Source organism: Sphaerodactylus townsendi, linkage group LG06, assembly GCF_021028975.2.
Source record: "Sphaerodactylus townsendi isolate TG3544 linkage group LG06, MPM_Stown_v2.3, whole genome shotgun sequence".
In the NCBI taxonomy this organism is placed as follows: domain Eukaryota; kingdom Metazoa; phylum Chordata; class Lepidosauria; order Squamata; family Sphaerodactylidae; genus Sphaerodactylus; species Sphaerodactylus townsendi.
In genome coordinates this window covers 89,055,839-89,068,976 of record NC_059430.1, presented here as the reverse complement: position 1 = coordinate 89,068,976, position 13,138 = coordinate 89,055,839, and positions in this window count along the sequence as shown.

Here is a 13,138-nt window from a genome sequence, read left to right as displayed (position 1 = left end):
GCAGCAGGGTTTTTATTGGATTGATATCCCTCCCTTTCCTCTCCAAAGAAAGGGTCAGGGTGACTAAAATATACAAAAATGTACCAAAACATACATCACTTCATACATACCAATAAAAACCCCATGAATTAAAATACCTCTGATGTCTTATTGTTACAATCTGTTTCAAAAAATCTTGTCTGAAACTTCTTGGTTGATCAACCAGTCAACTAAAAAAACCATAACATTCTGAATAAGAAAATAACAATGCAAAGGAAAGGGCAGGAATCCCACACTAGGCCAACTTTGGGATGGAGATTGCTGTAAAGGAGAAAGACTCCCAAATGAGTATCACCACCTCCCAGCCCTTCGTCCATGACTGAGGAAGGACTGAGAAGCCTGGTGGAACCAGTTTTTAAAAGACAACCATCTCTCCCTCCCTCCCTCAGGTCTCGGTTACACATGCCAGCTCCACCCCATGCACTGCAAAACAACTCTGCAGCATCATGGTCTTGTTATTGATGGCCTGGCAGTGCACAACTTCAGTGTCAGAGAAGGACTCATTCTCCTAGTACCACTATCATTGTATCTCAGAACGGAACACGGGTTGGAAAGAGACTGAGCATAACCATATCTCCATCTTCTTCCCTTATAATATCAGCTCCTACCTCCATACCTCCCCTGACCTTTGATCACTGTGATCCCTGACCCCATCAATTAGATACTGTCAGATCCCCTGATTTCCAAGCTCAGGTGACTACAATGTATATTCACTTTCATTGTAAGCTTTTGCCCTTCTACCTGGAAGATCAATAATACAAGTACAGAGCATTCAATCATTTCTGACCAGGACGATAATGTGCAAATGAGCAGAACCACAGAAAGTGGGACTGTTTGTAAAACTGGTACTGTAGGCCAGATCTAGAACTCATATGATGGGATGGACAAGGAGGGTTAAGGCACTTCATGTTTCTTCGTTATACTAACAGGGCAGAATCAGAGGTGATGAGCAATGAAGATATGCTATCGATAATTGCAAACTGTCAAGTGACCTCTTCTTGCACACAAAACATGTCAGAAGAAGTTCATGTGATATGAAATACAGAGGATTCATGTCTATGGTGGTGCAGTGGTTAAGACCAGGTGGACTCTAATCTGGAGAACCGGGTTTGGTTCCCCATTCCTCCACATGAGTGATGGAGTCTTATCTGGTGAACTGGATTTGTTTCCCTGCTCATACCGGTGAAGCCTGCTGGGTGACCTTGGGCTAGTTAAATACAACTTTACAAAAGTGACTTTTGCATTGTGGCCCAGCTGTAGGCAATTTGAGTGTTGTTTATTGGGCCTTCTGAAAAGTTTTGGACATTCCACTTTTTTACACACTGGCAGGATAATGGGCAGACCTATGGTGTTGAGCTTGAGGCCAGAGCAAAATGCCTTATGTGTATAAGCCGGAATTGTATTGGGCTAACAAACTGTGCCCAGAGTGATTTGAGTGGCTGAAGAAGACTATCAAATCAAAAGTACTGGATTCATCCCGGGTCAATACTCCCACTTCCATCACAGATTGACTATCAGCCAATGAATTCTTCTCAGAACTGTGCACACTCTAAAGAATGTGATGATGCCATCACAGGATATGATGATCTCACAATAGAGACTTGGTGCCTGTGAATTGGTTTAGGGATCTCCCTTCTTGTGTATATGCATGTGTTTGTGTTCTAGACTCATAGTTGTTCTCCACCACATGTATGGTTCGCATGTTTGAAGGATACATATGTTTTAAATATTTTCATTAAAATTGAGTTTTTAATCCTGTATTAGAGGCAGACGGGGGTATTGTTTGCTATTGTTTGCTGGTGACCTTGGGCTAGTCACAGTTTTCTAAGAACTCTCTCAGCCCCACCTACCTCACAAGATGTCTATTGTGGGGATGAGTTTGTAAGTCACTTTGATACTCCTTAGAGGAGGGAAAGGCAGGGTATAAATCCAAACTCTTCTTCTTCTTACATAATTGGCTGCCAGCTGGCAAGGGAATGATAACATGTGACTCATAGAACTCATCCTGAAGACAGTTCCCATACTTTATTTCTTAATTAGTTATGGTTCCTCTAGTTACTTCATCGGTTCTGTGCAGCTGATGTTGGGTAAAGGTGGTAGACCTCCTATTTACCCTTCACATAGTCATACACTCATGCTCCAAAAAAGTTCCCTTAGTCTGTACTATGATAAAGACCATAGCGACCAGGTGAGGCCATCTACAGCATCATCTGGAAATCACATCTTTCCCAAACTCTACCTTCCCAGCATTTGGAAACTCAGTATGGTAGTCTGTTCCAAACAAGATCTTTTGCTCAGACTAGCAAGCAAGACTGCCGTGGAAACCTCCATAAGGGCCAGGATCTATAACCTATGCTGGTCTGGATTAAGGATGGAAGGAGACTTCCTTGTGTTATTTGACTGCTCTCCTTTGCTTTCATATCCACTACCCATAACTAGATGGTTGGTAGTTTGAATTCTTGCTTGCATTTACCACCTGAAGACACAGTTTGGGCTTGAGTTTTGACAAGCTCACAAGTACTGAATTTGGCTCTGTTAGTGAAAGGAACAATGTATGCTAATCCAGTAGGGCTCTGCCATGAGTGATTTAGCTGTTTGCATATTAGCTCCTGAAATGTAATCCTTCCACTGATTTATTATTTGCATGTGTGGATATTATTGTTCTATAAATCTTTTCTAAATAAACATTGTCAGCAACAGCAGCATTTTAAAAAAGCCTTGCAGCATAAATATTTGAATAACAGGATAGCTTCAAAAAGTGTAAGAGTGTTATAAGGGAACATCAAAACCCTGACATTTGCCTTCAAGCATTTGCACTTTGAGCAAAAGAATAAAAGAAATAGATGGAACTTGACTATCAATCAAAAGGCAAAACAAGACTCACCACATCATGGAAATGTTCTGCATAATAGGAAAAGGACCGGTTAAACAGTAGCCACATTCAAATGGTTAGTTTCTGGTTAGTGGTAACCAGAGGCTATAAATACTTCAGTATTATTTATTTAACATAAAATTTATATATCATTTCTCCACAGAACCTGCTCAATAAAACCTTAAAAGCATAAAATAATTAAACATTAACAAATTACTAAAAACTCAGCCAGATCCTTAAAACAGCACAATACATTCAATAATTCTGATCAAACCTCTCAGTCTAAAAGCTAAGGTTGGCAGGTGCTAGGCAAAAAGACAGAAGTGATGTCACTTCCTGCCCCCTCCCGCACAATACGCTGTAAAAACAAGATTAAAGCCAGTGTGACAATGGTTAGAGTGTTGGACTAGAAGTGGGGAGACTCAAATTCAAATCCAGACTCAGAGCCAATGCAGACTTTACAACAGCCACAGATTTAACCCATGGTGGCCACTGTCATTTTCAAAAAGAATTTGACCATTTAAAAATGCTGTGAGTGTGACACAGATAGACAATTAGAGGTATAGCAGCCTCAACTAGAAAAGGCTTGGCTTTGTTGGAGATAATGGAGCTATCAGGAAATGTGAAAACTATGTCTGCTAACATAAAAACTCTGCAGAGTGAAATAGACTCTCTAAAATAGGCTTGGTCAATACCTAGCAATTCGGTAAAATTCGGAAAAGGGCATAACATGATCTGTATGCCCGAATAGGACAAATAACATATTCGGATATACCTGAATATTCGGGTATACCTGAAAAATTCGAGTCCATCTGATTTTTTTATTTTGGTGTTGTTTTGCATTTTGGCCTGCAGGGGGCGTGTTGTTAAAGCTAGTGGCACCACAATTTCAGGGTAGCATCCAGAGACTGTCCTGATGATACCACCTGGGTTTGATGAAGTTTGGTTCAGGGGGTCCAAAGTTATGGACCCCAAAAGGGTGTGCCCCCATCCATTATTGTTTCCAATGGGAGCTAACAGGAGATGGGGGCTACCCCTTTGAGGGTCCTTAGCTTTGGACCCCCTGAACCAAACTTCACCAAACTGGAGTGGTATTATCAGGACAGTCTCCAGATGAGACCTTGAAATTTAGGTGTCAGTAGCTTTAAAAATATGCCTCTGACAGACACACCAGGAAATTGCCCAAGATTCTCTGGTCTTCAGTGCCTTGGCACCATTGTACCCAATGGGGAATTTCTGTTCAGGCTGCACATTTTTGAAGATAGAGGCACCAGACTTTCCAGGTGGTTCCAGGAGGCCCTCCAGATAATAGCATCCAGTCTTGATGAACTTTGCTTCTGGGGGTGGTGGGGGGTGAGAGGGTTGAGACAGTTCTGAAAGAACTCAGCCAGCAGGCTTCATGTGTAGGAGTGGGGAAACAAGATAAGCCTTTTGGGGGCCCATAAAATAGAACCACCAGAAGCAAAGTTCACCAAGCCTGGATGCTATTACCAGGTAGGCCTCTTGGAGCCACCTTGAAAGTCTGGTGCCTCTATCTTCACAAATGTGCAGCCTGCTTACACACTCAGAAATTTCCCATTGGGTACAATGGTGCCATGGCACTGCAGAGCAGAGAATCTGGGCAAATTTCTTGGAGTGCCTGTCAGGAATGCATTTTTAAAGCTACTGGCACCAAAAATTTCAGGTTATCATGTAGAGACTGTCCTGATGCTACCACCTGAGTTTGGTGAAGTTTGGTTCAGGAGGTTCAAAGTTATGGACCCTCAAAGGGGTAGCCCACAACTCCTGTTAGCTCCTGTTCGAAACAATAGGGGATGGGGCACCCCCTTCGGGGATCCATAACTTTGGATCCCGTGAACCAAACTTCACCAAACTTTGGTGACACCATCAGAACAGTCCTTGGATACCCAAAAATTGTGGTGCCACTAGCTTTAAAACTGTGCCCCCTGCAGGCTGAAATGTAAAAAAACAAAAAATACCCAAAAAAGTCTGAATGTTTTGTATTCGGATTCGTTCATATTCAGGCAGGACATATTTGGCCAATTTTGGCCTGAATCTGCCCGAATGCGCCCAGATTCAGGCCCAATCCAGGATTTGGTTCACCCGAATCTCCAACCCTAGCAGTATAGTAAATATTGCAAGCAAAGAATTGGGAAATATACCAGCAACAATGGCTGAATGTTTAAAGGAGTTTAAAACAATAAAGACTAATCTAAAAATGTACAGCTGGAATAAAACTTTATAGAGAGAGCATCATGGGATCCCATCACACAGAAGCAGCTTCAATATCACTGTAGTGGTATAGAAGTTGAGGCCTTTAAGTTCTTGTTCTTAAAGTGATCACACAACTAACAGAAGTTCTGCAAAGCATAGCTTTTTCCTGGTTTTTAAGTGTCTGAGATGTATTTATTGCTATTTTTATTCTTTTTACCAATTTTCAACATTCATTTTCTGTCATCAGACCTCTCACTACAGTGAGATTGCCCTTAAGTCACTAATAAGTCATTCTGTGTATGTGCTTGATCTCATAATAGTGTAGAGAAATTGCTATGACAGTTCCTGAGTACGTCTTTAAAAGACTGCATCCCATAAATCCACAGACCTAGCTTTCAGTCCACTCCCTGACAAACTTTGCAGAATGACAACAGAACAGTTTCCCACTATGTGATCCACCTATATTTTCTCTGTTTCTTCGAGAACGACTAGAAGTGTGTTGTAGCTATCTGTGAGTGACTTTTATGCAGCGCACAAGTATTCTGTTTGATAATCCTCCCGGAGCTCTGTCTAGTTGAAGTGACCAGTTCACAGTGTGATTTTAACTTTCTTTTGCCAAATCCCACAATAGGCATACTTTTGCCCATGTGAGTGTGCAAGCAATCAGGAGGCTGAATCAGAGCATTGGTCACCAGAAACTCCCACATTCGAGAAGAAAAATTCCTATTTTAAATTGCAAGATCAGAAGGGTGAGCACATGAATCAAAGCTACTGTTAAACCCAACCTGGGATCTCTAATAAAAACCTTGATGACTACAACATCTGGAAGAACCCCTAAACAGGGATATGATCCAGGATGGGGCTCAGTTCACCTGTGCACAAAAAATTCCAGGAGATTGGTCTTCTCCCACCCACCATACACAAACAAAACACAGCTGGTGCAGAATACAGGTTTGCTTTCCATACTGAGTCACCATGAGGAAAAGCCAAATACCATCTGGAATAGATCTTTTGTCTGCAGATCAGTTGTAACTGTAACATATCATTTGCTCTCACCACAAACATTATGGTATGTGCTGTTGGAAGGAGCTAGCCTAGAATCATGAGTGCTATGTAGCTTTGGTCTCAAAAAAATTGAAGGATTTTTTTTCTTAAAATATAGCTAGGAATTTCTCTGGACTCAGTCTATAATAAAAGAGACTAGCTTTGTGTTCTTAAATTGCAGGGTGGACTTGTAGAGGAAGAGAATGTTAATTTACAAAATAAGATTATATTTAGGACTTGACTCTTCCATAGCTAGGAAGCTGGCTATAGCCAAGCAGAACCTAGGCTATATCTATCCCTCTCCTTAACTCCTCTAAGTAGAGAATAGGGAATGTTTGAAGTCAAGAAAAATGGACTTCATCATGGCTTCTCAGGCAACTGTGAAATTAGGATGTTGTGGGTTTTACAGGTTGTATGGCCATGTTCCAGCAGTATTTCCTACCAGAAATCAGGCATTGACTGGCAACCCTACCTGTAATATTCTGAACCCGCTGAAATGTTTGAATATTCTCAAAAGCAATCCCACATAGTACATATTTCAATAATCTAATTTAGATGCAATCAGGATGTGCACCACAATGGCCAGATTTTTTCTGCCCAGAAAAACCTGCAGGTAGCTTACTAGCCATAAGAAAAGTTCAACCCCATCCAGAACAGGAAATATTCCATTTCCTGGGTCAAACCTTCCCCCACCCTCCACACCCACATTAGTAGAACCTCCATTTTGTCAGAATTAAATTTCAGCTTGTTAGCCCTTATCCATCCCAAACTGCCTCTCGGCACCATTTCAGGGCTTCTATAGACTCCCTAGGATCTACTGGCACCATGAGAGAGAGCTGAGTGTCAACTCATTCCAGTGGCAACTTGACTCTTCCATAGCTAGGAAGCTGGCTATAGACTATATGAAGCTCCCCCAGAAGCTTCATATAGATGTCATAAAATGTTTTTAAAAATGGGGGACAAACTGGAACCTTGCAGGATCTTGTTGGTCAAAGGCCAAGGGCTGAGCAGCAATCCCCCAAAAGCACACTTTGAAACCGATCTTCAAGGCAGGACCAAAACCACTGCAAAACAGTGGTTCCCAATCTTGACACAGATCATTTATTTATTTAGATATTGATACCCCATTTTTCTTCTCACCAAGGAACCCAAAGCATCCTCCAACATAATTCTCCCTTCCATCATTTTATCCTCATAACAACAGCCCTGTGAGGCAAGTTAGGCTGACTGTATGACTGACCTAAGGTCACCAAGCAAGCTTCCCTGACAGAGTGGGGATTTGAACCTGAGTCTTTCAGTAACCACCACACCAGCTCCTAACAAAAAGCAGCAACCGAATAACTGGGGGCAGCCATTGCTGCTGGGGTGAGCCAAGGAGCAAAAATAAGGTTGCAAGCATGGCTCGACAGCATGCTACAACAAGGGGGTGCATTGATTGGCTCCTAGCCGGTAAAGGCGGGAGGAGCCTGGATATATAAGGAGCGCCTCACCCAGATCTCGCCCTTCCCGGCGGCGAGACTCAGAAAGGCGTGGCCCACCCTCCCTCCCTATGTTTAAGGGGGTTGGGGTTTGTGGTTACTACTGTTGCAGCCCTGGCAGATTTGGCAACGGGAGTCGCACATCTGGGGAGAAAAATGAGCCTTCCAGCAGGTTCTCCCTGGCTTGTGCCCTGTGGAAGGGCCGGGGGTGAGGCGGGCAGGCTGGCAGGCCGGCAGGCCGGGCCGCTGCCTGACACCCCAGGGAGTGGGGAGGGTCGGGCCAGTAGGCGGCCATGGGCTTAGCCGGTGCCTGTCTCCTCAGCAAGTGCGGGAAGGGTGGAAGCCGGAGTGTTATCTCTGGGGCTCCCCTTCCCGCTAGTTCCCAATGGAGATTGGGATATTTGATGTGCGACCCGTTTGCCGCCCAGCTTCCTTTGTATATAGTTGATGTTTAATCATGTTATTGATATATTCATAAATTGGGCTGTGGCCCAATCCTTTTCCAGCCTGTCATTGTTGTGTCTTTATTTGAGCAGAGAAAGGTCTCACCATCTGCAGCAAAAAGCAGCAACCGAATAACCGGGGGCAGCCATTGCTGCCGGGGTGAGCCAAGGAGCAAAAATAAGGTTGCAAGCATGGCTCGACGGCATGCTACAACAAGGGGGTGCATTGATTGGCTCCTAGCCGGTAAAGGCGGGAGGAGCCTGGATATATAAGGAGTGCCTCATCCAGATCTCGCCCTTCCCGGCGGCGAGACTCAGAAAGGCGTGGCCCACCCACCCTCCCTATGTTTAAGGGGGTTGGGGTTTGTGGTTACTACTGTCGTAGCCCTGGCGGGTTTGGCAACGGGGAGCCCACATCCTGGGGAGAAAAACGAGAGCCTTCCCGGCAGGTTCTCCCTCCTGGCTTGTTGCCATGTGGAAGGAGCTGGCCAGGGGTGGGGCGGCAGAGGCTGGCAGGCCGGCAGGCCGGGCCGCTGCCCGACACCCCAGGGAGTGGGGAGGGTCGGGCCAGTAGGCGGCCATGGGCTTAGCCGGTGCCCGACACCCCAGCAAGCATGGAGAGGATGGCGGGCCGGTAGGCGGACCATGGGCTTTAGCCGGGTTGCCCATCTCCTCAGTGGCAAGTCTTGGCGGGAAGGGTGGAAGCCGGAGTGTTATCTCTGGGGCTCCCCTTCCCGCTAGTTCCCAATGCAGATTGGGATATTTGATGTGCGACCCGTTTGCCGCCCAGCTTCCTTTGTATATAGTTGATGTTTAATCATGTTATTGATATATTAATAAATTGGGCTGCGGCCCAATCCTTTTCCAGCCTGTCGTTGTTGTGTCTTTATTTGAGCGGAGAAAGGTCTCACCATCTGCAGCAACTGGTACTCAGAAAAGCAAAAAAAAAGGGAAGTCCAAAATACTCATTTAAGAATGAACAAGGCCTCCTCTTCACTCTCTGCTATGCGGCAACTTATCTTCCTAAGCACATGACACTGTTTCTTTCACTTGAGCCAGTGAAGAAATTAGCAGTTCACTCAAATCAAACTCCAGGTTGTAAAATGATGTTACTCAGAACAATAGTAAGTGCCTTCATAAGTAAACAGATCATAACTTCAGTAATGAATCAATAACAGAGAATGAAATCCACCAGAATCCTTCACAGGATTCTGTCTAGATCCAGCCTATCTCCAGCCAGAAGGAAAACATGGCCTAGAAATCATCCTGATCTTGGTCCAATAGAACTTTAATAACACATGAAGTAGATATCTAAATATTTCTCAAGCTTTATCCCTCTAGGAACTGGCTAGATTGATTGGTGATTGGTAGTACAGGAGCAACTTCATTAACTGCTCCATGACCTTTTGCTTCTTGGGTGCAGATGGACTGGTGCCACACCTCCCCAAGTTCAAAACATTTTTCTAATAGAAGGAAAGCAATACCTGAACTGGATAGTCAGATGGGTACCTGTGCACATGTATTATGAAGTATGTTCAATTGAGTTCTGGTGTGGCTTACTCCCCAGTAAGTATGTCTAGGATTATTGCAGTCATGGAGGCTGAGGAATCCCTGATCTTAAAGGGGGCACGACATCAGGATTTGTCAATGAATGGTTCATTGTGGAATGCATTTTAAGACTTGCAAGAGCTCAAGACAGAGCAAAGCAGTGGCATACCTAGGCAAACTGGAGCCCTGGGCGAAACCTGAGTTTGATGCCCCCCCATGGGCGGCCACCCTCCCCAACCGTGACTAAACAATGATTTTTTTCCACCAGGTCATTTCAGACATCATCACATTATAGAACATGCCCCAACTCACAAATCTGAACACAGCAATGGGTCATGCCACACAGCAGAAATAATTTTTTTGGAAAACATTTTCAAAATGCTTTCAAAATGTTTTACTATTGCTATGACAACATTTTACAGTGTTGTATCCAGTCCCCCCAATTGGGAGAAACAGCATCACTTTCAATGTTATTTAAACCGGGGACCCCAGATTCTCACTTTAAGGTGGATTTAAAAGGAGAATCTGGGCTCCCTAGTTTAAACAAGTGATGCTGGAATCCACCCCCAAACAGCATAATTTTCAATGGTGTTTAAACTAGGGAGCCCAGATTCTCCTTTTAAATCCACCTTAAAGGGAGAATCTGGGATCCCCAGTTTAAACAACATTGAAAGTGATGCTATTTTGGGGTGGATTCTCCCCCACCCTGAAACAGCATCACTTTCAATGTTTAAACTGCGGACCTCAGATTCTCCCTTTAAATCCATGCTGAAGGGGATTGATTTAATAATAATGATAATAATAATAATAACCTTTATTAGGCATTGAGAGAGTAAAAGAAAGAAAACAAGCATTGGTAGGAAGGGGGTGGATTTAAAAGGAGAATCTGGGGAATTTAGGAGGTGCCTTCTGTCAAAAGTGCAGTTATTAAGATAGCAGCACCAAAATTTCATAGTATCTTCTTGAGACCTTACTGATGATACCACCCAGGTTTGGTGAAGTTTGGTTCATGGGGTCTAAAGTTATGGAACCTCAAAGGTGTAGCCCCCATTTCCTATTAGCTCCCATTGGAAACAATGGGGGATGGGAGCACTCCCTTTGGGAGTCCACAACTTTGGACTCCCTAAATCAAACCTCACCAAACCTGGGTGATATCATCAGGAGAGTCTCCAAAAAAAATCCCTGAAATTTTGGTGCTGCTAGCCTAAAAACAGCGCCCCCTGCAGGCCAGAAATGGAAAAAACACTGAAAATACAAAAAACCCACAAATGAACCTGCTTTTGTGGCGCCTGCCACAAGGGGGCGCCCTGGGCAACTGCCCACTTTGCCCAATGGGAGGAACGCCACTGGAGCAAAGACAAGATCTATGAAGCCCATCACTCTAGTTCAATGATGGCTAGTTTGCAGGAAGTTCTGAAGCACATCCAGGCTGATTTCAGGAATTTTATCACCCTAAACAAGGTGTCATCATCCTCTTGCATGACCTGCTGTATCCAAGCCAAACTCTTGAAGGGGTCTGACATAGACTCAGCTAGGCACATCACAGAGACACAGGGTGATGCCTATCCTCTTTCTTTTCACTGATGACTGAGAGCAAGCCAAACCCTCGTGGAGCACTAGAACCCTTTTCATCCAAGTTGGCTGGAGGTTTACAATTGTAAGAATTTCACTGATTCTGAAACTAGAGATCAGCTATCCTCACTAATAAACATTAATATTCCCTACTATTCCTATATCTGGCTAATTTTTTAAACAACTGAGTTATTGGCTCCCTCCATAATTTGTTTTTTTTTCTACACAGTTAATGAATCACCAAGAAAGCAGCTGTGATTTTTTTTGTAATGACAACACAGTTTATCTTGAACACTGCACAGAAAAAACAAGAACGACACTGCACTTACTAATTTTAGCAACCATAACAGTCCATTTTGTTTCCTTTTTCTCTCTTGTTTCTGAAGTGGTACTTGTCAGCTGTGCAAATGAGGCCTCGCAGAGAACATTTCTGTTGATAGCTTTTTTGTAATCAGTGTGACTCACTCAGAGGTCATTTGTCGCACTGATTTTATTCCTTGAAGATCCCTTTGTTTACCTTGTAGAGATCCATTTTGCATTTTCCAGGGAAAGAGGCTACTACAACATGAGGACATCTGAGGATGAAGAATTATCACATACAAGCAGATGGGTTCAAGCAAGATTCTCTCTTCTCAGTAAGGTTACATCTTGGTACTTATCTGCTGTCTCATGCTAATGGTCGTGGGGTGGTGGTGCTGTGTCGTGTCTGCTCAAAACGAAGAAAAGAGTTAGCTTTATAACTTCAGACGTACATGGGCACTGACATGTAAGCAATGGCTATCTGACTGACCAATAGCTAATCAATAGATCAGGTCATAAACAGTGACTTCAGCAACTTGTTTACATTCAAACAGTTAATCCTTTTATAACTGAGTTGGGACAGACACTTGCAAAATCCCAACACAAGTTCAATCCCCAACCATGCAGGAATACACCATCAAAGCGCTCCTGATAGATGGCCATCCAGAGTCTGTTTAAAAACCTCCAAATAAGAAGACTCCACCACTCTCTGAGGCAGTGAATTCCACTGTCAAACAGCCCTTACTGTCAGAAAGTTCTGTTCAATGTTTAGGTGGAATTGTGGTGCTTGAATCCATTACTCCTTGTCCTGTATCTGGGGCAGCAGAAAACAAGCTCCCTCTTGAAAATGACATCCCTTCAAATATTTAACCATGATTAGCATATAATTCCTTAATGTTCTCTTCTCCAGACTAAATATACCTAGCTCCCTAAGCCACTCCTCTTAAGGCATGGAATCAGACTTTTTACCATTTTGGTTGTCCTTTGCTGGACCTGTTCCAGCTTGTCAATATCTTTCTTGAACTGTGGTGCCCAGAACTGGATCCAGTATTGCAGGTGAGGTCTGACCAATGCAGAATAGAGATGTACTATTACATCTCTCAATCTAGACACTGTGCTCCAACTGATGAAGCCCAGAATTGCATTGGCTTTCTCGACTACTGCATCACTTTGCTGACTCATATTCAGTTTGTGGTCCACTAAGCTTTCATATATCCCACCTTTATCCCAACTGGGATTCAAAGAGGATTGCTTTGTTCTCCTCTCCTCCATTTTATCCTCTTCACAAGACTATATGACTAACCTAAGGTGAGCTTTCATGGCAGAGTAGGGATTAGTTCCTGGGTTGGCCAGGTCCTACTTTGACACTGACTAGGCCATCCTGACAACAGCAACAACTATGACGATTACAGTCTGAACATGATCAGGGTTTCAGCTGCTTGATAGTTGTTTATCCAGCACACTCTCTTTTTGAACTGTTACCATCCGGCAGACGATACAGGTCTATGAAAACTAGGACAAAGAGGCTTTGAGACAGCTTCTACTCTACAGCTGGGGCTATGCTAAACTCTGTGGCTTCATGTTGATGTGTTCAGGGCTGTGTAGGGATGGGTGGAGGAAGGGGAAAG